Source organism: Delphinus delphis, chromosome 20 (assembly GCF_949987515.2).
Source record: "Delphinus delphis chromosome 20, mDelDel1.2, whole genome shotgun sequence".
Classification (NCBI taxonomy): Eukaryota; Metazoa; Chordata; class Mammalia; order Artiodactyla; family Delphinidae; genus Delphinus; species Delphinus delphis.
In genome coordinates, this window is record NC_082702.1 from 4319675 (window position 1) to 4346488 (window position 26814).

The 26814-nt window shown below is 45.5% G+C and overlaps 1 protein-coding gene across 1 annotated transcript in view; it reads left to right on the forward strand.

The window, feature by feature from the left end:
* The window catches only part of LOC132416835 (NACHT, LRR and PYD domains-containing protein 2), a 1001898-nt gene that overhangs the window by 820140 nt on the left and 154944 nt on the right, over positions 1-26814 (forward strand).

The following is a 26814-nucleotide window of genomic DNA, read 5'->3' on the forward strand; positions in this document are numbered from 1 at the left end:
ATCCCACAGACACAGAGATTTCAAAAAGGAGCACAAAACTACAAGCCATGAAGGGAGACACTCAGTTGTGAATTAACAAATTCCTAATTCCTAATTCCAAATTACCATGCACCAAGGTAAGCAGCTAAAAGGCTAAAAGTATTGGGGACATGATTCTTTCAGGCCGTGCTGGGCAGCCCTCAAGTCAAGACCAGTTTCCTCTTTGACATGAATGAAAGGGTTTTCTTACTGCCATCGTATTCCTGTTTATATTCTTTCTTTCTTATTATTAAAATCAAAGGCTGCAATAAAGTTAGACTTACAGAATCTATGTGGGTTTTGTCACTTGGTGCCCATAACTTAACTCACGTTAATACAGCATTGTAAGGATTTTTCTGAGTCTGGGCTTTTTTGTGTATGTGACAGTGGTACTGACCACTTATAGATGGATACAAGTACAAATATATGAGCTTTGCTTCCAAAGTTATGTCACTCAATCAGGTTTCAAAGCCATCTTAAAATATATGAATGAACTGTAAATATTTGGAACATATATATAAATATTCTTAACTCAGTAGCATATGCTGGATAACTTTTTTACTTTTTGGCCGTGCCGTGCAGCTTGTAGGATCTCAGTTCCCCGACCTGGGATTGAACCCAGACCCTCGGCAGTGAGAGCAGGGAGTCCTAATCACTGGACCACCAGGGAATTCCCTGGATAACCTTATTAAAGTTTTTAATTATGAAACAATTCTATCATAAAGAAAAACACCCAATAATATAAGTGGAAATATGCACTGACCTTATTTTCAAAACATTAACACTTTGCTGTGTTTTCATTCTAGCTCTCCCAATCCATTTTCCTTCCTCTCTTCCTAAGAGGTCGACATTACCCAAAGGAGTATATATGATACCGATGCATTTTTTTCATACTTTTACTCCTCAAGCATCTATCAATAGTCAATCTATGGTAATATTTTGTGTGTTATTACAACATTATACACATATATGGAATCATTATTACAGTTCTGTCACCTTTTGTATTGCCATCGACATTATGCTTTTGAAATTCATCTAGGTGACTTTTGTGTCTCTATCTCATTGCCTGCCGTACAGAATTCAGTTGTTAACCACACCATGGAATATTATTCAGCCACAAAAAAGAATGAAGCACTTTTACATGCCACAACCTGGATGAACCCTGGGAACATTATGCTAAGTGAAAGGAGCCTGGGACAAAACGCTTCATATGTAGGATTCCATGTATATGAAATATCCAGAAAGGAAAAATCCTTAGAGATGGAACGCAGATTACTGGTTGCCGGGGGCTAGGGGAGGGGAGGAATTTGGAGTGAGTGCAAACAGGCATGGGGTATCTTTTTGGGGTGATGACGATGATGTAGAATTAGACAGTGGTGATGGTTGCACAACCTTGTGAATAAACTAAAGACCATTGAATCGTACACTTCAGAAGCATAGATTTTATGGTATGTGAATTATATCTCAATAAAAGAAAATTTTTAAAAGGACTTGGTTGTATGCACAAACCGTGGTTTCTCTTCGTTCTTTCCCGGACTGCTAGATGTTTGGGTTGTTTCCAATGCTATGCTGTCAGCAAAATGCTGCAATAAACATCCTTGGAGCTGCCTTCTCGCTCACCTGTGTGATCTCTCGAGGGTTTACATTTAGAAGTAAAATCTGTCTTCTATGATGTCCACACCTTTTAACCCACCAGAAGGGGCAAATGGATAACGAAGGTAGTTTCCCCTATTTATTCTTCCCCCAAGGATGTATGTTTCCAATTCCCTGCATCCTTACCAATTCATAAGTGTATTAAACTTTGGAATGTTTGCTGACGAAATATGTGAACCCATAGCCTGTTTTAAGCTGCTTATATAAAGATACCTCATTGCTGCTTTAATTTGCATTTTCCTGGTTATGAATGAGGCATATTGACCAGTCGGGGTTTCTTTTCTGTGAATTGTTGGTATTTTCTGTACTGATTTAAAGGGCATAATTATATGGTAGGCACACCTTTCCTTTGTAAGCTATATGCTGCAAATACCTCCAGTAAATCTATGACTTGTATTTTCATTCTTCTTTGTATCTTTTAATATTGGCTACTCTAAGTAATTCATCTTTTTGTTTCTATTTGGAGAGATTTCTTCGTGTCTGGAAACTTAACATGAGAAATAGTCTCTCCTCTATGTTCTCTGAAACTGAACATCTTAAAAATTTTGTTTTTTAAAAAAAAAGTTTTAATTTGGTTTTCATATTTAATCCATCTGAAATTAATTTTTGTCAAGGAGTGAGGTAAAGATCTAATTTTTCCATTTGGATAATCAATTGTCCCAGTACCCCTTATTGAAAAGCTTGTTGTTTTTCATTTGATGAAATGCCTTCAATTTGATGAAATATGATCATTTCTATTTTCATCTGCACCACCTTCCATTGCCAGCATAGTTCAGACACTTGGATGGAAATGACAAAAGGAAAAACCTAACTTGAAAAGACTTTAAAAGAATAAAGAGGGACTTCCCTGATGGCACAGTGGTTAAGAATCCGCCTGCCAACGCAGCGGTCACGGGTTCGATCCCTGGTCCGGGAAGATCGCACATGCCGCAGAACCACTTAGCCCGTGTACCACAACTACTGAGCCCGCGTGTCACGGCTACTGAAGCCCGCGCACCTAGAGCCCGTACTCCACAGCAAGAGAAGCCACTGCAATGAGAAGCCCACGCACCGCAACAAAGAGTAGCCCCCCGCTTGCCGCAACTACAGAAAGCCCGCACGCAGCAAGGAAGACCAACGCAGCCAGAGAAAACAAAACAAAAAAACAATAAAGAAAGAAGGAAAGAAGGAAGGAAGGGAGGGAGGAAGAAACTCAATCATGTAACCAGACAAAGGAAAAAGACAGCTAGAGATAGCCTCAGACAACAGTCAATACATCCACATACTCAAATGCCTTTTTTTCTTTATGTCTCTCGCCTATTTCTATTTCTGTGTCGTCATTATTATTCAGACCAGCTGTCCCTATGAGTCTGGAACTGATAGTGACAAGTCTAGGCTCACAGCCTCACAGACTTTCATCCAAAGAGGTAAGGGGGGCCTCCTACTTACTGGATCAATTTAGAAAAAGATATTATTGGCTACCTTTGGAAGATGCTAGAAACACAACTCACAAAATTTTAAAACGCAGAGGAAAGAAATCAAGTGTTTCTCCTGCCTTTCATTTATAACCTGTACCTCAGGACAACCAAATAAATGAATAAGCCAAGTTTCTACTCATACAAGTGCTACAACTAATAGGCAAAGAAGAAAACCTCCAAGTCTTATCTTTGGTTAATGCATGCCCACGTTATCGGGAATAATAACAGAGGGTCTGGTTAGTGTCTTTTCCTCCAGAAACTGTATGTACATGATAGAACATCCAGAGACAAAGCAGAAGGGACCTCAGATGGTCAGAATCAAAGGGATTTATTTTTTTCAAAGAAGTACCAAAAGAAGTGGCAGATCTCATCTAAAATCCAGGCCAGAGGTCAGCAAACTTTCTGAAAAGGACCAGAGGGCAATATTTTCAGCATCTGTGGGCCACAGGACCTCTGTTGAGACTATGCTTCTCTGCTGTTGCAGCATGAAGGCAGCCACAGATGATACACAAACAGGGACAGCTGTGTTCTAATAAACCTTTATTTATAAACACAAGTTGTGGGCCATAGTTTGCCAACCCCTGTCCTAGACCCATGCTTTCTGAAATCTGAGTGAATCACCAGAAGAAGAACTGAATTAAGCCAGGAAAGGCGTGTTCTAACGTGCAAGGAAAGACATTTTTTAAACCCCTTTCTCAGTTTTCAGATCTTTAAAAGTGAGAGACCAGCAGGATAGGATGGTTTCTGCAGTCCTTTCCATCTTTGATGTGCTAAGTCTCTGGGGCCATATGTCCTACAGTGGCCGTGGGTTTGTCCAAGGGAGGGGGCCCAGCCAGCATCTCTTTGGAAAAGAGTCCCAGCTGTTCTGCAACTTGGACGGGGCCGGTTTCCTAGGAAGCTTTGTCGTTTGCACCTTTGCCATTGCTGACTGTAAAATACAGTGAAGAAAAGTGGGTGTAGCACGGGGGCAAGGGGGCCAAGAGTAGAGAGGTCTCCTGACTCTCAGGTCCCTGATTCCCCCACCTCCTTTGTTGCTCCCTAGGGTGTGTCTGTCTCTTTGCGCTCATGCCGTGTGTGGGTTTATGTGTCCATATATGTATGTATGTTTCTGTGTGCGTGCACACGTGTATGTGTGTATGTGTTGGGGGAGACTCAAGGAGAAGACAGAAGGTGGAGGAGAGTGAGGGGTCAGGATGCTTGGAGGCAAGAAAAGAGAAGACATACTCTGGATTTACTTGGAAGGCAAACAATACGTAGGGGTGGGGGGCTCTGCTGTACAGACTCTCTCTGCCTCTCTCTCTCTCTCTCTCTCTCTCTCTCTCTCTCTCTCTCTCTCTCTCTCGCTCTCTCTCGCTCTCACACACACACACACACACACATGCACACACATGCACACACAGACTATACCAGTCTCCTCCAGCTGCCACAATAAAATACCATAGATTGGATGATTTAAACAGCAGACATTTGTTTTCTCAGTTCTGGAGGCTGGAAGACCAAGATCAAGGTGTCGGTCAATTCAGTTTCTGTTGAGAGCCCTCTCCCTGGCTTGCAGACGGACACCTTCTCACTGTGTCCTCATGTGACCTTTCCTCCCCTTGATACTAATCCTATTGATGAAGGCCCCACCCTTATGACCTCATTCAGCCTTTAATTACTTCCTTAGACGCCCCATTTCCAAATTCAACGGGACTGGAGTTTAGAGATTCAACACAATGAATTTCACGGGGGAGGGGGGGCACAAACATTTGGTCCATAAGACACACACACACACACACACACACACACGCACACAGTTCTATACAGACATCCACAGAGCAAGCTACGCAGAGCCTCTACACATACACAGTCACACACCAGCACACACTCTTAGGGGCTGAATTTTGTCTACCCCGAAATCCACATCTTTAAGTCCTAAACCTCCAGTACCTCAGAATGTTGCCTTATTTGCAGAGGGGTCATTGCAGATTAATTAAAAGGATGAGGTCATACTGGAATAGGGTGAGCCCGCAACCAATACGATTGTATCCTTGTCAAAAGGGGAAATTTGGACCCAGGGAGAGCATCACGTGAAGATGAAAGCAGGGGTCGGGATGATATGTCTACAAGCCAAGAAACACCAAAGCTTCCCCAGAGACCCACCAGACACCAGGAGAGCGGTATGGAACACAAGGAACCAACCCCGAGCACAGCTTGGCTTTGGACTTCTGTCCTCCAGAGCTGTGAGAGAACAGATTTTGGTTGTTTCAGCCACCCAGTCTGTGGTATTTTGTTAAAGCAGCCTGAACAGATTAATACAGGAAAGTAGGGAGGCAGCAGGAAGAAGCAGCAGGAGAAGCAGGAACCTCGCCTCCAAGCTCTCAGCATATGCTCCATTGTCCCATCGGAATTCACCAACAAAACGCAAAGATGCACGATTAAGAACTTTACGATGGGGCTTCCCTGGTGGCGCAGTGGTTGAGAGTCCGCCTGCCGATGCAGGGGACACGGGTTCGTGCCCCGGTCTGGGAAGATCCCACGTGCCGCAGAGCGGCTGGGCCCGTGAGCCATGGCCGCTGAGCCTGCGCGTCCGGAGCCTATGCTCCGCGGTGGGGGAGGCCACGGCAGTGAGAGGCCCACATACTGCAAAAAAAAAAAAAAAAAAAAAAAGAACTTCACGATGGTGACCGCAGACCTCAGAGCGTTAGAACCCAAGCGTGGGTCTCCTTCTGAATGTGAGGTCCCCTTTGCCCGGGTTGCCTGCCCTTGAAGCTGGCCCTGTCTTCATCCCAGCTTCAACCAGAAGCTGAGGCAGGAGATAGATGGGCCCCAGGAGGAACAGCTGGAGTTTGTCCCCTGTGGACAGATACTCCAAGATAAAGACAGTAACAGGAGGGAGGAGAAGCTGAGCCCTGCCCAGGTAACACACCACATATTTCTCATTCTCAAGGTCAAGGAGACCTTCCCGAATACACATGCACAGAAAGGCTCCTTCGAGGTCAAAAAGGGGGTGATGTCAGCCTACCCATAGGCCTCTTCGCAAGAATCCACCTCGGCTGAGAGATGCACGCGCACGCAGGGTAGGACCCTGAGATAAACCAAGTACTGGACTCAGAACCAGGCAAAGCAAGATGACTGGCCAGAGGAAACCCGGAAGAAATGCCCCATATAAGTGATTCAAACTACCACGAGGGGGCTTCCCTGGTGGCGCAGTGGTTGAGAGTCCGCCTGCCGATGCAGGGGACACGGGATCGTGCCCGGGTCTGGGAAGATCCCACATGCCGCGGAGCAGCTGGGCCCGTGAGCCATGGCCGCTGAGCCTGCGCGTCCGGAGCCTGTGCTCCGCAACGGGAGGGGCCACAGCAGTGAGAAGCCCGCGTACCGCAAAAAAAAAAAAAAAAAAAAAAAAAAAAAACTACCACGAGGGCGAGACTCTCTCTCTGAGCCCACCTGTGTGTGCCTATCCACACATACTCTTTTTCCTCCTAATCAACACTTTACTTGCTTCACTACTTTCTGTCTTTGTGGGAATTCATTTCTACAAAGCCAAAGGGCCAGGGGCCTTGTCACTGGCCACTGGTCTAGTGGTTAGGATTCAGCGCCCTCACTGCTGCGGTCTGACCTCAATCTCTGGCCGGGAACTGAAATCCTGCTTCAAGCCTCTGCAGGCCAAGGCCATCCGAGATCATATTCTCTAGCGATGGTGCATCTGAAGGAGAATTCACTTTGCTCCCCTCCCCACCGAGCCACCCAGCCTGGTTGACAAGGTGCTTAAGTCACAGCATCTTGTCAGGATGGGGAGGCGGGGGAGTGTCTCTGTGTTCCTCTTGCCCTAGAAGTCATTCTCTTTAAAACTTGGGAGCTCTCAGGGACCATCTGTCTCACCATGTGGAGGAAACTCGTCTTTACTGAGAAACACGAAGATGACTCAGAGCATCGGAAAAAGGAGACGGGGAGATCGTGTCTTCAGCTCTGATTTTTGGTTTCTGATTGCTTCCAAAACTCAGCATTTCTTCCCCTCTTACAGCTTTCTTGTTCAGTCATTCTGGGAACCTTCTGAGCCAAAGCCAAAACAAAAAACCCCCAAACGACCCAGAAATTCCTTTGCGTCTAAGCTAGTCTGAGAAGGGATTTTGTTCTGATCAAAGCATCTTGACGAATATTATTAAAATCAATGACCCTAAGAGCTATCTTTTATGGACATCCGCTCCGGTATTTATCCTCCTTAAATTACTATAGTAAGTCTTTAATTTTAATGGAGTGATTCCTGAGCTTTTATTTTCTAAAATCACAAATGCGGTTGCAAGTGTAGTCTAGTTTTGTTTTCTTAACTTATGTCTTCCACGTGGGACATGCCGGAGAAGAAGCTAAGAACTGTGGAAACAGCACAGTCCTTTGTTTTCAGACAGGGTTGGATACAAGCTTGGGGTTATGTGAACTTGGGAAGATTTCTTTAAAATCTCCAGGGCTCGGGAGGTGGTTGAAGATGGCAGAGTAAGAGGACGTGAAGCTCACCTCCCTGCCACAAACACATCAAATATACATTTAAAGGGACTCCCCCGGCGGTCCAGTGGTTAGGACTCTGCGCTTCTACTGTAGGGGGCCCAGGTTCTGTCCCTGGTCAGGGAACTGAGATCCTGCAAGCCATGCGGGGGGCAGCCAAAAAAAGAAAAAAAAATACATCTACATGTGGAACAATTCTCATGGAAAACTAACTGGAAACTGGCAGAAGATCTCCTATACAACCAAAGCTGCTAGAAAGATCTCCAGGTAACCGGGTAGGATGGACAAGAAGGCCTTCGGTTAGCATCTGTGCCCCTGGGAGGGATCTATAAGGAGGAGAAGGTCCACCACAGGAGGACCCTCACCCTGGGAAGTGAGAGGTTGAGCCTCAACCTGGGCATACCAGTCCTGGGGACCTGCAGGGAGGAGACAAGCCCCCTGGCCTACCAGGAAATCTACAGAAACAGATAGAAGGGCTGGAGAAGCCTGGACTCTACTCACGAGGAGTGCCTGTGTGCTGGCTCGCTGACAGCCAGGGCAGAGAGAGCCCTGCTCTGGTAGCTGTCGCCTAGCTGCACTTCCCAATCCAAAGGGGCCGACACTCTGGCCCTGCTCCCTCCACGCCACAGCCACGCGTGAGATCTGGGCAGAGACTCGGTCTAACTCTGCAGAGACAGACAAGGGCACCTGGGATGTGAGCCAGACAGAGCTGCAAAGGCCACTGTCAGCGCGCACACAGGGTGGCAGGTGCAGCTGAGCGGACGTCGTCAGCGTGTGCAGGTTATCACCACAGGAGCACGCAGCAGCTAAGCACTGAAGCTCAGGCAGAAAGGCCCCGGGAGAGGATTCACATAGCTGCGCAGAGACAGCCCAGAGGCCCTGGGGTTGATCCAGGTGGGAGAGCCATGGTCTGTCGGGTGTGCTGAGCAGTACACAGCCGTCTGTCTCCCAGCAGCTCCGTCTGCTCCACAGTGCAGCTTAGCACTAGACCAGGGGTGGGCAGGTCCTGGGAGAAGTCTGCCCCAGAGGCAGCCCAGATCCCAGGCAGCAGCGCAGCCACTTCCGTTCCTGTAGCCACAGTGCCCTGACGAGCAGCCCCAGCCTACCCTACATCACAGCCTTATTTATGTATTCATTTATTTGACCTCACCACGTGGCATGCACGATCTTAGCTCCCCGACCAGGGATCAAACCCACGGCCCCTGCAGCGGAAGCGCAGAGTCTTAACCACTGGACCGCCAGGGAAGCCCCTACACCAGAGCTTTGCACTAGATCTGGGATGAACACAAGAGAGAAAGGGGTGCAACCTTGGGCTGCCTCTGAGCAGAGACATGAACATCTACACAGGTGGTGCACAGGTCCTCTGTGACCACACATGACTCACTTGCTTCACCAATCACCTCCCCTGGGGCAGGGCACCCACTCAAGGGCAACAGAGCCTGACTGAAACCGACCCTCAGAGCTGCTACTCCAACAACTGGGGAGCAGACCCGGCCCCCGACAGGGCTGTGACAACCACAGAGCAAAGAGGAGGCCCCGCCTCACATCCAGCACAAACTCTAGATACTATAACACCAACGACACCCCCTATCAAGGGGATAATGGCCAGCACGTCCTGAGGAAAGGTGTGGCTGGTGCCCATACCAAAGCCAGCCCGCGCAGCAAAATATTGGATGCACGCAGTCCACACAGGGACATTCCCAATAAAAACATCCCTTCAAAGCCACGGTAGATAACTGTTTCTCCTAAATTCATAGAGACAGAGAAAGTTAATAAAATGAAAAGGCATAGGAACTATTCCCAATTATAAGAACAAGAAAAAGCTGAAAGAACAAATAATGAAATACCAGTCTACTAGACCCTGAGTTCAAAAAAAGATAATAAAAATGCTAACTGAATTAAGAAAGATTATCGATAGAAATGTAGGTCATTGTAACAAGGAACTATTGGGTTGGCCAAAATGAATGAACTTTTTGGCCAACCCAATAGAAACTATAAAGATGAACCAATTAAAAATAGACAATTCAATTGCCCAGATGAAAACCAATCTGGAAGCAATGAATGGCGGACTAAATGACAGAATGAATAAGTAATATGGAAGATAGAATAATGGAAGTCACCCAATCAGAAAAGCAGACAGAAAGACAAATGAAAAAAAAAAAAAAAGAAAGCAACATATGAGGTCTATGGGATAATATAAAACGTGCCCACGCACACATAATAGGGGTTTCAGAAGGAGTAGTGAGAGAGAAAGGGATCGAAAATGTATTCGAAGAAATTATGGCTGAAAAGTTCCCAAACCTAAAGAAGGAAACAGATATCCAAGTGCAGGAAGCACAGAGGGTCCCAAAGAAGATGAACCCAAATGGACCCATACCGAGACATATCATAATTAAGATGCCAAAGTTAGAGATAAAGAGAGGATTCTAAAGACAGCAAGAGAAAAACAAAGAGTCCGTTACAAGGGAACCCCCAGGAGGCTATCAGCTGAATTCTCTGCAGAAACTTCGCAGGCCAGAAGGGAGTGGCATGATATATTCAAAGTCCTGAAAGGGAAAAACCTGCAACCTAGAATACTCTACCCAGCAGCATAATCACTTAGAATAGATGGAGAGATAAAAAAAAAAAAAACTTCTCAGACAAGAAAAACTAAAAGGATTCAGCAATACTAAACCTACCCTGAAAGAAATATTGGAGGATCTTCTCTAAATAGAAAAGAAGCAAGAACATACAGGAAAGGGAAAATCACAAAAAGAAAGGCAAATATATAAAAAGATTGAAGATCACTTAAATAAGCCAGTATATATATTTTTAAAAATCCAAAAATTCTGCGAAAGCGATTATAACTACAATGAACAGCAAAAGGATAAACATGAAGATGGAAAATAGGACATCAAAAATCACACAATGTCAGGGAGGGGAGTATAAAAATGTAGGTCTTTTAGAATGTATTTGAACTTGAATGACTATCACTTTAAAACCAGTAGATATAGTTATGGGTCAGCATACTTGAACTCCATGGGAACCGCAAATCAGAAAAATACAGTTGGGAATTTCCTGGTGGCCCAGTGGTTAGGACTCGGGGCTTTCACTGATGAGGCCCGGGTTCAATCCCTGGTTGGGGAACTAAGATCCCACAAGCTTCGTGGTACGGCCCCCCCAAACAAAAATATTAAAAGTATAGAACAGATCTACAAAAATCAAAAAGAAAGAAACTCAAGCATACTACAAAAGAAAACCATCAAACCATGAAAGAAAAAACAAAAAGAAGAAAGGGGGGCTTCCCTGGTGGCGCAGTGGTTGATAGTCTGCCTGCTAATGCAGGGGACACGGGTTCGAGCCCTGGTCTGGGAGGATCCCACAGGCTGCGGAGCAACTGGGCCCATGAGCCACAACTACTGAGCCTGCGCGTCTGGAGCCTATGCTCCGCAACAAGAGAGGCGGCGACAGTGAGAGGCCCACGCACCGCGATGAAGAGTGGCCCCTGCTCACCACAACTAGAGAAAGCCCTCGCACAGAAACAAAGACCCAACACAGCCAAAAATAAATAAATTAATTAATTAAAAAAAAAACCAAAAACTCACTCACTTTAAAAAAAGAAACAAAAAAGAAGGATCAAAGAACTACAAGAACAACTGGAAAACAAGGATTACAATGGCAATAAGTACATACCTGTATACCTATCAATAATTACTTTAAATGTCAATGGACTACATGCTCTGATCAAGAAACAAAAGGTATCCAAATTGGAAGGGAAGAGGTAAAATTGTCATTATATGCAGATGGTACTCTATATAGAACACCCTAAAGACTTCACACAATAACTATTAGAACTGATAAATGAATTTAGCAAGGTAGCAGGATACAAAGTTAACTTATAGAAATCTGTTGTATTTCTTTACACTAATAATGAGATACCAGAAAGAGAAAATAAAAAAACAATCCCATTTAAAATCATGTCAAAAAAGTTAAAATACCTAAAAATACACTTAACCAAGGAGGTGGAAGACATATAATGCTGAAAACTATAAAATGTTGATAAAGGAAAATGAAGATGATTCAAAGCAATGAAAAGATAGTCCATGCTCTTGGATTGGAAGGATTAATATTGCTAAAATGGCCATACTCCCCAAAGCAATCTACAGATTTAATGTGATCCCTATCAAAATACTAATGGCATTTTTCACAGAACTAGAACAAATAATTCTAAAATTTATATGGAACCACAAAAGGTCCAGAATTGCCAAAGCAATCCTGAGGAAAAAGAACAGTGCTGGAGGCATAACCCTTCCAGACTTCAGACTATACTACAAAGCTACAGTAATCAAAATAGCATGGTATTGGCACAAAAACAAACACATAGATCAATGGAACAAAATAGAGAGCCCAGAAAGAACCCCACATACCTACAGTCAATTAATCTTTAACAAGGAGGCAAGAATATACAATGGAGAAAAGACAGTCTCTTCAACAAGTTGTGTTGGAAAACCTGGACAGCTGCATGGAAAAGCAATGAAGTTAGAACACTCCCTCATACCATACACAAAAATAAACTCAAAATGGCTTAAAGACATAAATATAAGAATATAAATATTCCATAAATATACCATAAAACTCTTAGAAGAGAACATAGGCAAAACATTTTCTGACATAAATTACAGCAATATTTTCTTAGATCAGTCTCCCAAGGCAAAAGAAATAAAAGCAAAAATAAACAAATGGGACCTAATGAAACTTAAAAGCTTTTGCACATCAAAGGAAATCACCAACAAAGCAAAAAGACAACCTGCAGATTGGGAGAAAATATTTGCAAACAATGAGACCAACAAGGGGTTAATATTCAAAATAAACAAATAGCTCATGCAACTCAATTAAAACAAAAAAACAAAAAACAAGAAAATAACCTGATCAAAAAATGGGCAGAAGACCTATACAGATATTTTTCCAAAGAAGATATACAGATGAGCAACAGGCATGTGGAAAGATGCTCAACATGGCTAATTATTAGAGAAATACAAATATAAACCACAACAAGATATTACCTCACACCAGTCAGAATGGCTATCATCAAAAAGTCTACAAATAGGGGCTTCCCTGGTGGCGCAGTGGTTGAGAGTCCGCCTGCCAATGCAGGGGACAGGGGTTCATGCCCCGGTCCGGGAAGATGCCACATGCCGCGGAGCGGCTAGGCCCGTGAGCCATGGCCGCTGAGCCTGCGTGTCCGGAGCCTGTGCTCCGCAATGGGAGAGGCCACAACAGTGAAAGGCCCACGTACCGCAAAAAAAAAAAAAAAAAAAAAAAAAGTCTACAAATAATAAATACTGGAGTGGATGTGGAGAAAAGGGAACCCAAGTACACTCTTGGTGGAAATGCATAAATTGGTGCAGCCACTATGAAAAACAATATGGAAGTTCCTTAAGAAACTAAAAATAGACGTATCATATGATCCAGCAATCCCAACCTGGGTAAATATCTGGAAAAAAGGAAAACTCTCATTCAAAAAGATACATGTACCCCAATGCTCACAGCAGCACTATTTATAATAGCCAAGATTTGGAAACAACCCAATTGCCCATCAACAGATGACTGGCTTAAGAAGATATATATATATTTATATATTTATATAGTGGAGTATTAGTCATAAAAAAGAATGAAATATTGCCATTTGTAGCAACATGGATGGACACAGAGAATATTATACTTAGTAAAGTAAATCAAACGGAGAAAGGCATATACTATATGATATCACTTATATGTAGAATCTTAAAAACAATACAAATGAATCTATATATAAAACAGGAACAGAATCCCAGACATAGAAAACAAACTTATGGTTACCAAAGTGGAGAGCAAGGGAGTGAGGGAATAATTAGGAATATGGGATTCATGGATAAAAACTACTTTACATAAAATAGATCAGCAACAACGATTACTGTTTAGCACAGGGAATTATATTCAATACTTGTAATAAACTATAATGGAATATAATCTGAATAAAATAACTGAATCACTTTGCTGTACACCTGAAACTAACACAGTATTGTAAATCAACTATACTTCAATTTTTTTAAAAAGCTGAGTCAGAATTTAAAAAAAAGAAATCTCCTGGGCTCTGTGTCCTCATCATAAAGAGACATATCTAACCAGGGGTGTAAGCAGCAGAACCAACTATCCTAGTTTTCCTGGGACTGAGGTTGGGGTGGGACGGTTCTCAGGATATGGGAATGAGGAGTTTCCCAGGACATGAAAATTTCAGGGCTAAAACTGAGAAAGTCCCAGGCAAATCAGAATTGGTCACCCTAGTTGTAAGCATATGCATTGTAAAGATGTAGGTGTGATAATTACATTGATTCTATTCATTTATTTTTGGCTGCGTTGGGGTCTTCGTTGCTGCGCGTGCGCTTTCTCTAGTTGAGGCGAGAGGGGGCTACTCTTCGTTGCGGTGCGTGGGCTTCTCATTGCCCTGGCTTCCCTTGTTGCAGACCAGGGCTTGAACCCGTGTCCCCTGCCTTGGCAGACGGATTCTTAACCACTGTGCCACCAGGGAAGTCCCACACAGATTCAGAGAACAACTTTTTTCTCATCCCCCTTCCCCTATCATACCCACCTCATAGGTCCAGCTTTTTATCTGTGCCCTTGGGGACATCTAAGGTAAATCTCATGGTTTTTATAGTCATCTCAGATAATAGAGACTTTCAGTCCCAATTTTTTTTTTTAAGTCACACGCAAGGAAAAAAATTGTGTCAGTTCGGTAATTGCAATCCTTTTGGCAAGTTGCCTGCAGCTGCAGGGGTCATAGTCAGTTTTTTTGTTTTGTTTTGTTGCTATACGCGGGGCTCTTACTGTTGTGGCCTCTCCCGTTGCGGAGCACAGGCTCCGGAAACGCAGGCTCAGCGGCCATGGCTCACGGGCCCAGCCGCTCCGCGGCATGTGGGATCTTCCCGGACCGGAGCACGACCCGTGTCCCCTGCATCGGCAGGCGGACTCTCAACCACTGCGCCACCAGGAAAGCCCATAGTCAATGTTTTATTTACGTTCCTACCTGGCGCTTCTATTCCTCCTCCTCCCTCTCTCAAGGCTGCAGTTTTCTCAAGTGTTGTCGGCAGATGCTTCCCCTCCAACAGGTCCTGTGAGGAAACGCTCAAGCCCACGGTTACATTTCCAGCTTCTCCCCGCAGGGTTCATCTCCCACCTCCAGGTGGCGCTCCTGGAAAGGATATAAGACCCCTGATTCATATTCTGTCTCTCCCTCTCCCTCTCTTCCCCTCTCCCCCTCCCTCTTCTCCAGGCTGTCCCAGAACATCTTCAGAGCTGTCAGCACAGTCCTGAGCCCTTGAGATGTTCCAAACGTGAGCGAGAGCCCATTCTTCTCTGGGTCGTGCCCCTCCCCCCTTCCTAGTGCTCTGAGTGGCTCAGTTGAAGCTTTTCCCCCTTGAAGCTTGAAGTGTGAAAACATCCTCACCACATTCCCATGTTGAAGAGAGACTGGAACCCACAGCGCACCAAGTGCTCTTGTAAACAAACATATGAAGACAAAACAAAACAGCTCTTCAGCACCAGGTGGAAAACGGACCCGGGGTGGAGAAGTTGGGTTTCTGGCTTAAGTCACGCGTGGATGGTCCCACTTTCGAGTCTGGCCTCATTGGCACCTATAGTCTGTGGGTCTGGGCAGAAACTGAGTTTACAATGATCCTCCTTTAATGTTCTGTTATATATGTGTGCAGACACCTTGCAAATGTCGCACAAGGGCAAGTTCTGAAGACAAATGGATGGTAGGAGTCCATTTTCACCAAAAAGCAAACACAAACAAGTAAACAAACAAAAAAAACCCCACAAGAATTCATGAATAGATGCACACAAAAATGAAAGGTGGGGCTTCCCTGGTGGCGCAGTGGTTGAGAGTCCGCCTGCTGATGCAGGGGACACGGGTTCGTGCCCCGGTCCGTGAGGATCCCACATGCCGCGGAGCCGCTGAGCCTGCGCGTCCGGAGCCTGTGCTCCGCAACGGGAGAGGCCACAACAGTGAGAGGCCCACGTACCGCAAAAAAAAAAGAAAAAAGAAAAAGAAAAGAAAGGTGAGGGCTTCCCTGGTGTCGCAGTGGTTGGGAGTCCGCCTGCCGGTGCAGGGGACACGGGTTCGTGCCCCGGTCCGGGAAGATCCCACATGCCGCGGAGTGGCTGGGCCCGTGAGCCATGGCCGCTGAGCCTGCGCGTCCGGAGCCTGTGCTCCGCAGCGGGAGAGGCTACAGCAGTGAGAGGCCCGCGTACCGCAAAAAAGGAAAAAAAAAAAAAAGAAAGGTGACATTCACCAAAACGTTAACAAGGGATGGGAACTTGAGTAATTTCTTCTTTTAAGTACGTGGATGTGCTATTTCTTACATGAAAATAGTAACTGTATAATAAAATGTACTAAAAAAATAAATAAAATGTACTGCAGTGAGTGTTGATGGGTGATGCATGTAAATGGCCTGAATACCATTCATTCCTCAGAAGGTCACTTTATTTTGGTTGTTTTGCAGCTGTCGGTTCATTGCCTCCGGGCAAGGCACAGAAACAGCTGAGTCTTTTCTGTATCCGTCGCTTGAACCACAGTTAAAGAAGATTCCTTTTGGAAAGGGAACAGAAAGTTGGAGGCTAGAGCTGTGGAATCTGGGAGAGAGCCGTGGGCGTCTGCAGAGCCATTTCCTCTGCACCACGAGTGTCATAAGCAAGAACAAATCTGACTCCATATTAAATCTGTTTCTTTGACTTTAACCTTTACTTTCTGTGGCTTTTGTTACAAGTTATTCACTAAGAGGATGTTGCCTATGCTAAAAGCATACATAATGGCCTGTCGCAGGGAACCCTGCTGCCTCTGTCTGAATGTTAAACTAAAATACCTTTGTTCAGCTCCCAGGGAAATATCCTGACCCAGCCCACCTGTGAATGGCTGCTGGAAAGAAGATATTAACGCATCCCCTCCCCAGTCTGGCCAAACCAGGAGATATCTGCAAAACCCTCCGGCCTTTTTACTTTATCCCCTCACCTGCCCCTCTCTCTGTTCTGCGAAAAGCTAGCAGCCAGGCTCCGGTAAGATAGTTCTCTGGGACTCTAGCCCACCATTTTCTTGAACTCCCGTCTTACCAAATAAAGTTGTTATTCCTTGTTCCAACACCTCCCGATTTATTGGCCTGTCGTGCGTGGAGCAGCACAAGCTTGGACGCGGTAACACGAGGAAACGCCAGAGGGCTTGCCTCCAGTTGAATGAGATTGCCTCCAGAGAATGATGATTAAAAAGCTTCAGCTGAACCCCCATGGCACCCATGCTCTGAAACAAGACGGATGACATTTTTTTAAAGGATGCACCTGCCAACCTCAAATTGGCACCTGCCAGCTACCTCTACAAGGATTCGATCATGAGCTGCTGCCCCTGCTGACCTTCCACGTGCCCTGAAAGGAGCTCAGGGAGGAGACCAGGAATGAGGCGCTCTGTGCTCTGGGGAAAACTGGCAGAACAGGTCTTCAGAGAGTTAGAGATTTTCAGGAGAAGATTTTAGGAGCCCAATTCTTGCAACTCCTCATATCTAGAAAAGCACTGAAATCCTTCATGGTGACGTCTGCTCCTTGTGACTAGCAGAAACCTTCTGCAATAATGTGTGCTTGATGGCATGGACCCACGCACCCTTCACCAAAATCCATATGTACTGACCTTCCCCCCGCCTCTTCGGAGCAGTTTCTCAGAGCTCTCTGAAACGCTATCTCCAGGGCTACAGTCCTCATTTTGCCCCAAATAAAACTTGACTCACAGTTCCCACGTCCCGCATTGTTTTTTCAGCCCACACACTCTAAAGTGACTACTCAACTGAGGGACCTGACCGGTAATCCTCAACATGGTCAAGGTCATTCAAAACAAGGAGGGTCTGAGAAATTGTTGCAGTCGAGAGGAGACACATTGTATAAATGTAATATATCCTGGAAAGGAACAAAGGACATTAAGTAAAAACTAAGGAAATCTGAATAAATTATGGGCATTACTTAACAATAACGTATCTATACTGGTTCGTTATTTGTGACAAATGTATCATACTAAGAGTAAGATATTGAAAAAAAAGAGTAAGATATTAATAGGGGAAACTGGTAATAGGTAATAAAGTAAATAGGAATCTCTGCACTATCTTCGCAATTTTCTGTCAATCTAAAATTATTCTAAAATTTTTTTTAAATTTTAGGGAATTCCCTGGCAGTCCAGTGCTTAGACTCAGCGCTTCCACTGCGGAGGGCCCGGGTTCCATCCCTGGTCAGGGAACTAAGATCCCACAAGCTGCGCGGTGTGGCCATAAATAAGTAAATAAATAAAAGTTTTTTAAAAATTTAAAGGATGAGACAAAGAAGCCTATGAGCAGTACATTGCAACCCTTTCTAACATGATGACGTCTTCATGAGATGTCTGCTCATATCTCATAAAGCACAATCACACCCAGCCTGTTCCTCAATTAACCATTAGCAGAGGGTATGGGATTAACATGATGAGCTAAGAGCGTGTATAGTTTCACATGCAACAGAATCACCTGGAGCAATTGTTAGATCATAGATCGCTGAAGCTCACCCTCGGAGTTTCTGATTCAGTAGGTCCGTTTAGGACCCAATTATTTGTGTTTCTGACCACTTCCCAGGCAATGCCGTTGTCGCCGCCCTGGAGACCACACTTTGAGAACCACTGGCTTGCTAAGCCTTAGACTAATCAAGATTCACATCTGGGACCAGAAAAGGCCAAATATCACCAAGACTTAAGGATGGTTACTCGATACCTGAACAAGATCAGAATTCTCTTAGCAAAGCAGCTTGTGAGGAGTGGCTGTCTCCTGTATGTTACAATGGCTTTCATCATTTCCCCCCCTTCGATTAGTATCATTACACTGGCTTTTTGGAAGAATTCCTCAATCAGATCTTCTCGGTAATTTGGTCTTCAGCTGCATCCATTCTACTGTTTATCCTGTTATAGGCTAATATTAAACTCTATTTACCGTCATATGTTTTCATGCCTAGTATTTCCACAAAACCCTTGCTTTATAGATTATCGTTCTTTTTTTCACATTGCTAACATGTTTCCTTAACTCTTTGCCGTATATTTCTTTTTCAAAAAACATTTTTTAAAACTATTTATTTAGGCTGCAACTGGTCTTAGTTGTGGCATGTGGGATCTTTTAGTTGCAGCATGCAAACTCTTAGTTGCGGCATCTAGTTCTCCGACCAGGGATCGAACCGGGGCCCCCTGCACTGGGAGTGGGAAGTCTTACCCACTGGACCACTCGGGAAGTCCCTGTTTGTGGTATATTTCTTATACTTATTTAAATTCTTGGTCCACCTAACGCCCCTCCCCCAATAATCATGGCTTCACCCCACCAATCAACTCTTTAGGGACAGAGCTTTATAGTCAACCCCATGGGGAGAATGTGACAGTTTTATGACACAGCTGTACGTTATCTGACACTCCTTCCTTCAAGAGGTGGGGTCTGTGACCCTGTCCCCTCCAATATTAGTGAGTCTGTGGTTGCTCTGGTCAATACTCTGGCAGATCTGACCCCAGGCAACTTCCATATCTAGGTCATAAGACGTGATCCAACTGAGCCGCCATGCAAGGAGTCCAACTACCCTGATGTCACCATGCCATGAGGAAGCCTAAGACACACAGAGAGGCCATGTGTACACACTCCAGCCACCTGTCCCCTAGCCGAGCCCAACCTCGGAGTCACCCCAGCCTGGCACCAGATACGTAAGTCAAGAAGCTTCCAGGTGATTCTGGTTCATCCCAGCACCCCACCCCTCATGCCACCCTCAGCTGGTCAAGTCTTCCCAGTTGGAGCTGCAGATACGGTGCAGCAGACGCAGCCATCATCTCTATGCTCTGTCCAAACGCCTGACCCGTAGCATCTGTGAGCATGATGCAGCGAAGGTTGTTTTATGTCACTAAGTTTCGGATGGTTTGGTATAAATCAATAGATACCCAGAGCAGAGAAGCAGCATTGGGAAGAGTCAAGGGTCCCAATCTGAAGGGATGAAGTGGTGAAAGCCTTTTGTCCTGTGGCCCCTGCTGTAGGTCATTGCTGCCTTTTTTTTTTTTTTTTTTTTTTGCGGTACGCGGGCCTCTCACTGCAGTGGCCTCTCCCGTTGTGGAGCACAGGCTCCGGACGTGCAGGCTCAGCAACAATGGCTCACGGGCCCAGCCGCTCCGCGGCATGTGGGATCTTCCCGGACCGGGGCACGAACCCGTGTCCCCTGCATCGGCAGGCGGACGCTCAACCACTGCGCCACCAGGGAAGCCCTGCTGCCATTTTTTGTCACTAGGAGGAAGCCAGTGATTGTCTTCAGCCCAAGGGGGATGCAGACGGGGCAGCAAGGCTCACCAGCCGCTCTTGCCCTAAGCCTAGCGTCTAATACGATAACACTTAGAACTGTAATTAATATCTCCTTACAGAAACTCAACCTCATCCTACATGAAATACACTCGGACCTCCGTATCCATGGGTTCTGCGTCTGCGGATTCAGCCAACTGCGAATGCAGAATGCGCCAGTGGGAAGGGCCAGCTGTACTACACCATTTTATATAGACGACTTGAGCATCCGTGGGATTTTGGTATCTGTGGGGATCCTGGAACCAATCCCCCACAGATACCAAGGGGTGATGTACTCTCATTTCCAGCCTCAAGCCTCTTGCCCAACCCCGTAAGACTCCCCAAAGCAGAGAAGGGTTTGGACACATGGGGTCCCTTTGTCCTGTTCCAAAGACCCTTGCTCAGTTCGGCAGTTTGAGAAAGGGAGCAAAGCTGGGGAGGTCACTCCCTCTCCCCAGCTTCTGTCTTCTGCCCCACGGTTTGGTTTGTCTTTTGCTGACCCTACAGGAAATGAGATGTGGTTTATTTCTACATCGTACTCTTAAAAGCCATCTCCTACTGAGCTTCTCTTGGCATGAGTCCTCCACTGACACAATAAAAATTCACTATCAGATTCTAAGTCATAAAATAGAATTACCGTACGATTCAGCAATTCCACTTCTGGGTATATACCCAGAAGAATTGGAAGCAGGGACTCGGATATGTATATTTGCATCAGATATCTGTATACCTGTGTTCATAGCAGCGTTATTCACGATAACCAAAAGGTAGCTTAAACAACAGAAATGTATTTCCCATAATTCTGGAAGCTAGAAATCCAAGATCAAGGTGCTGGTAGGTTGGTTTCTCGTGAGAGCTCGCTTTCTGGTTTGCAGATGAGTGCTTTCTCACTGTGTCCTCACGTGGCCTTTTCTCTGTGGGGGGGGGGGTGGTGGTGGAGGGAGAAAGAGAGAGAGAAAGAGACAAAGGGAGGGAGGGAGGGAGAGAGAGAGGGAAAGAGATCAGTCTCTGGTTTCTCTTCTTATAAGGACACCAGTCCTATGGGATTAGGGTCCATCCTTAGGACCTCATTAAATCTTATTTACCTCCTTAAAGGCCCTATCTCCAAATATAGTCACATTGGAGGTTAGGGCTTCAACATATGAATTTTGGGGAGATTCCATTCTGTCCATAACACCATACAATGAACTATTATTCAGTCTTAAAAAGGAAGGAAATTCTGACGCACGCTACAACATGGATGAAACTTGAAGACATTATGCTAAGTGAAAGAGGCCAGTCACAGAGAGACAAGTACTTTATAATGATTCCACTTATACGAAGTACCCAGAGTAGTCAAATTTATACAGAAAATAGTTGCCAGGGGCTTGAGGCAGAGGGGAATGGGAGTTATTGTTTAGTAGATACAGAGTTTCAGTTTGGGAAGATGAGAAAAGTTCTGGAGACTGATGACAACGTGAATGGATTTAAAGCCACTGAAATGTACCCTTAAAATGATTATCGTGGTAAAAAAAATTCTAATGCATATGGATTAACCAGAAAATTCCTAGGCGCTGCAGCAGACAGAATAAGATGGAGAAGTTATGGGCACCCTGTGATATGAATATTGAAAACTGCAAAGCAGGGACTCTGCAGGGGGCTCAGGTTCAATCTCTGGTCAGGGAACTAAGATCCCACAAGTCACGTGGTGTGGCCAAAACCAAAACAAAACAAAACAAAAAACAAAAAAACTGCAAAGCAAATCTGCAGGAGAGCAAAACTTCTAACCAAGTGATGTGGTCGGTCAAAGCACCTTGAGTGATTACCCTGGGATGAACCCCAGCTTTGGGGCTTCCATTGCATTGTATGAGAATTGAATCTGTAGGGATTAGACCCTGGTTGGGGAAACAGGAGACTGAATACTGGTGCGCCAGAATCCTGTTAAGCAAGTCCTGCTCATTTCTGGAACTATTTCATTTATCCAGTTATTTAAGAAATATTTATTGAGCATGTATGCTGTGCCGGGCATTTGGGGGGAAGCAATCAGAATCCCCACCTTCGTGGAGCTTATATTCTACTTGGAAAGATGGGCATAAACAAGCAAATAATATTTATAGATTGTGATGAGCGTTATGCTACATATAAACAGGGTGGTGCTATATAACATAATTGTGTGGAGGGTAGGTCTTACCTTTGGGAAACAGTCAAGGAGCGCTTTGAAGGAAATGTGTTTCAGCTGAGAATTAAAGGCTGTGAATTATCCAGCCGTGAGAAATGTAAAGGGGATGACATTTCAGGCAGAAGATACAGGCAGTGAAAAGGCCCTGAGGCAGGAGTGAGCTTGGCATGTTCCAGTTCTAAAAAGGGACACTCAAGTCAGTGTGGCTGGAGCAGAGAAGGCTGGTCAGAACTTAGCACGAGGGCTTCCCTGGTGGCGCAGTGGTTAAGAATCCGCCTGCCAATGCAGGGGACACGGGTTCCAGCCCTGGTCTGGGAAGATCCCACATGCCGCGGAGCAACTAAGCCCGTGCGCCACAACTAGTGAGCCTGTGCTCTAGAGCCGCGAGCCACAACTACTGAGCCCAGTGCCACAACTACTGAAGCCCGTGTGCCTAGAGCCTGTGCTCCACAACAAGAGAAGCCGCCGCAATGAGAAGCCCACACACCGCAACAAAGAGTAGCCCCCGCTCGCCACAACTAGAGAAAAGCCCGTGCGCAGCAATGAAGACCCAATGCAGCCAAAAATAAAATAAATTAAAAATAAATAATGATAATAACTTAGCATGAAAAGAGAGGCCAGGCCTCACAGAAGTTTGCAAGCCACAATAAGAAATCTGAAGTTCTGTCTAAGCGGAAAAAAGAAGTGCAGTGTGGAAAACGCAGTCATCAACACTGAGGAGGGAGCCATGCAAACTCCTAAGCCCGTCTTATCTTGTGGCTTTTCACTTCTCGCATTTCAGTGTTTTTCCTTGCACGTGAAAAACGAGTAGGCAAGGAATATTTTTTACAGCTGCTGTTGTGAGATTCTGCAGTGTTTCCCCTCCTCTTCACAAAGATTGTGCAACATCTGTTAAGGCAAGGAAGAGGGGCAGGGCTGAGGAGGGGGCGGCCCTCGGCCTCCACAGGTATCCCCCAGCCTGAGCCACCAAAATTCCTCACCCAGCTTATCACAATCACCCCCTAAATGATGACCCTGCTTCTGGCTCATGCACCACGTCAACCATGTGGTCTCAACACGGCAGACAGAGGGATCCTTTAAAAATAGAATGGCCCGATTTAGCACATTCAAATCCAGGATGCCCAGTTAAACTTACATTTCAGATCAACAGCAACAAAATTCTGGTATGAGTACACCCCTTGTAGTTTTAGGGAGATATTTATACTAAAAAAATATTCACTGTTTACCTGAAATTCAAAATGAACCAGGAGGGGCTTCCCTGGTGGCGCAGTGGTTAAGAATCCACCTGCCAATGCAGGGGACACGGGTTCAAGCCCTGGTCCGGGGAGATCCCACATGTCGCGGAGCCACTAAGCCCGTGTGTCACAACTACTGAGCCTGCGCTCTAGAGCCCGTGCTCCTCAACAAGAGAAGCCACCGCAATGAGAAGCCCGCGCACCGCAACGAAGAGTAGCCCCCTCTCGCCACAACTAAAAAAGAAAGCCCGCGCATAGCAACAAAGACCCAACGCAGCCAAAAATAAATTAATTAATTAATTAAAAATTAACTGGGAAGCCTATATTTAATCAGGCAACCCTATTTTTTAAAAGTTATTTATTTATTTTGGCCAGGCTGAGTGGCTTGCAGGGTCTTAGTTCCCCTACCAGGGATTGAACCTGGGCCCTCGGCAGTGAAAGCATGGAGTCCTAACCACTGGACCGCCAGGGAATTCCTGGGGCAACCCTATTTTAAAACCTAAGTCAGATCATGCCCCAAACTCTGAAACAGCTCCGTATTTTACTCAGAGAAAAAGAACCACCCGAAGGCCTTAGAATGAATAAAAGTATCGTTAAAAGCCTCATTCCCCACTTTTTTTTTTCTTTCCTTATAGCCTCATCTCCTACTTCTCCAACCACAGTGACCTCCTAGGTCACTCCTCAAACACACAAGATGCATTTCTGCCTTTGGTCTTTGAGCTGGCTGTTTCCTCTTTCTAAAATGTTCTGCCTCCAGATAAAGGTATAACTAACTTTCTCACTTCCTTCAAGTCTTTGCTCAGCTGTTGTAACCTAGCAGGACGCTATGGGGCCTTCCCGGGACAGGGCTTCCCCCATATCCTCTGCTTTAGCTCCTCTCTGAAGTACCAAGATAACAGTATCTGATGTACATTGCCTGAGATGTTGTTTGTTTTTTGTTTTTTTTAATTTATTTTATTTATTTATTATTTTTGCTGCGTTGGGTCTTTGATGCTGCGCATGGGCTTTCTCTAGTTGCAGCGAGCCGGGGCTACTCTTCGTTGCAGTGCGCGGGCTTCTCATTGCGGTGGCTTCTCTTGTTGTGGAGCACGGGCTCTAAGCGAGTGGGCTTTGGTAGTTGTGGCACGTGGGCTCAGTAGTTGTGGCTCGCAGGCTCTAGAGCACAGGCTCAGTCGTTGTGTCGCACGGGCTTAGTTGCTCCACGGCATGTGGGATCTTCCCGGACCAGGGCTCGAACCCATGTGCCCTGCACTGGCAGGCAGATTCTTAACCGCTGCGCCACCAGGGAAGTCCTGGGTGAAGAATCCTGTGATGAGACTGTTATTCTGGATAATCCAGAAGGGCCCAAAGCAATCACAAGAGTCCTTATAAGAGAGAAGCAGGACTGTCAGAGTCAGAGAAGGAGATGTGAGAACAAAAGAAGATTTTAGATTTCCACGAGGCAAGGAATGGCAGCAGCCTCTCGAAAGAGTGAAAAAGCCAAGGAATGAATTCTCCCCTCGAGCCTCCAACAAGGAACATGGCCCTGCCGCACTGTGCGTTTAGCCCAGTGAGACCCACTTTGGACTTGTGCCCTCCAGAAGGCAGAACGACTTAAAGAATGCTTTAAGTCACTCAGTTTGTGTCTCTTTGTTACAGCAGCAGTCGGAAGCTTATACACTATCCTACTGAAATGCGCAACACCCTCCAGCCATTCTGATCCTCCCTTCCTTGCATCTTTTCTGATCTGTTTCTTACCTTGCATCTTCTAATCTTTCTACTCTTCCACTTTCCAGCTTCTACAATAGAGAAATATAAAGGAGGTAAGAGTTATGGCTGGGGTCGAGTGAACCAACCTACAGGCTCTGCTAAAGATGATGGCGTGGATGCTTGGTACCACTATCCTTCCTCTAGGTGCTGAGAAAGGGAGTATGTTCCCTGAGGAACTAGTCAATCAGGCAACAAAGGGGCAGGATATTCACATGCTCTTACGGTACCATCTCGGGGCTCCTCCAGGGAGACAGAGAGTCCGGCGAGGAATGCTGGAATGCTGGAAGGAAATTGGCACCTGGGGGGATAAAGTGGATATCAAAGCGTCTACCTTCTTCCAAGGTAATTGATGAGATATACGGTCTCTCCAGCTACAGAGCCCTAGAGAAGACCATAGTCACCCAGTCAACTTCGGCCCCTTCACGTGCCCTATACTGAAATGAGACATCTCGTGCTTTTTTCTTTCCCCTGATTCTCTCTTCTCCTCTAATAAGACTCTAAGCTATCAAAAGGTAAGTGTGGCAAACGAAAGAGTATTCTCAGAGGCATCCTCTTTACCTGTACCCATGGGCTTTGGTGCCTTGCCACGTTCTGTCCCTTGGCAGGGTAATTCTATCAGCTAGGCTGAGCTCAGCGGCAAGGAACCGATTACCTAACTCTGCCTTAAGCAATAAAGAGAATTAATCATCTTGCCCAACAGGACGGTTTTATGCAAACACTCGAGGCATGCCAGTAAGGACCAAGCCCTTTCTACTTACCACTCTGACGCCGCCTCCAGACCTTATCATAGCTGGGGCAGCTCCCAGCATCTTGTCCTGACACGAGCACGTTCGAGCAGAAAAGAGCATCCCTCCTTGCCGTCTGTGTTCTTCTCAGGGAGAAATATCCACCCCAGAATCCCAGCTGGCTTCTTGGTATTTCCTCATCTGTCAGGTGGAATAGTAGTAGGAGCATCTCCTAGGGTTGTGAGGCTTACGTGTGTTCATGCAGAACGCTTAGGACAGTGCCTGGCACCGATGAGGCACTTCAGAAGGTTAGCTGTTATTATTATCAGTAATAATAGTCACAGTAAAAGAAGAGGAAGGAGGAGGAGGAAGAGGGAAGGAGGAAAAGGAGAAGAAGGAAGAGAAGGTGAGAAGCAGAAGGGAAAAGAAAGACATGGAATATGTCCAGAAGCTCTGGGAGCAGGACTGAGAAATTCCTCAGTCTGACTCTCAGGGTGGCCCGTGTCAGTCTCCTCCCATTTTGCCTCAAATAGGTCCAATCCTGCCCACATTCCTCCTCTCAGGAACCACTGAGGGATTTGCTCCCATCTACCCTAACACCTCTGTTGCTAGGCAACCTTCTACTACATCTCCAGCACTCAACTTTCATGGAGCATCGGGCCTCCGTCAATCGTGGCTCAAGTCAGAGCCTGGTGCCTGTCGGAGGACAAGGTGAGGAAAGAGAGATTATATGAGAGATCGTAACATTAAAATAGCTACTGCTTAAACACTTATTATATACTTACTATATAAACACATTAGCACCATGCATTATTATCATCAACAGTTAACATTTACAGAACACATACTACTTAGAGGTCTTCTACTGAAAACTTTACACGGATTAACTCATGAATCCTCGCAACAACCCTATAAAGCAGGTAACGTTATTATCCCTACTTAAGAGATGAGAAAACTGAGGCACGG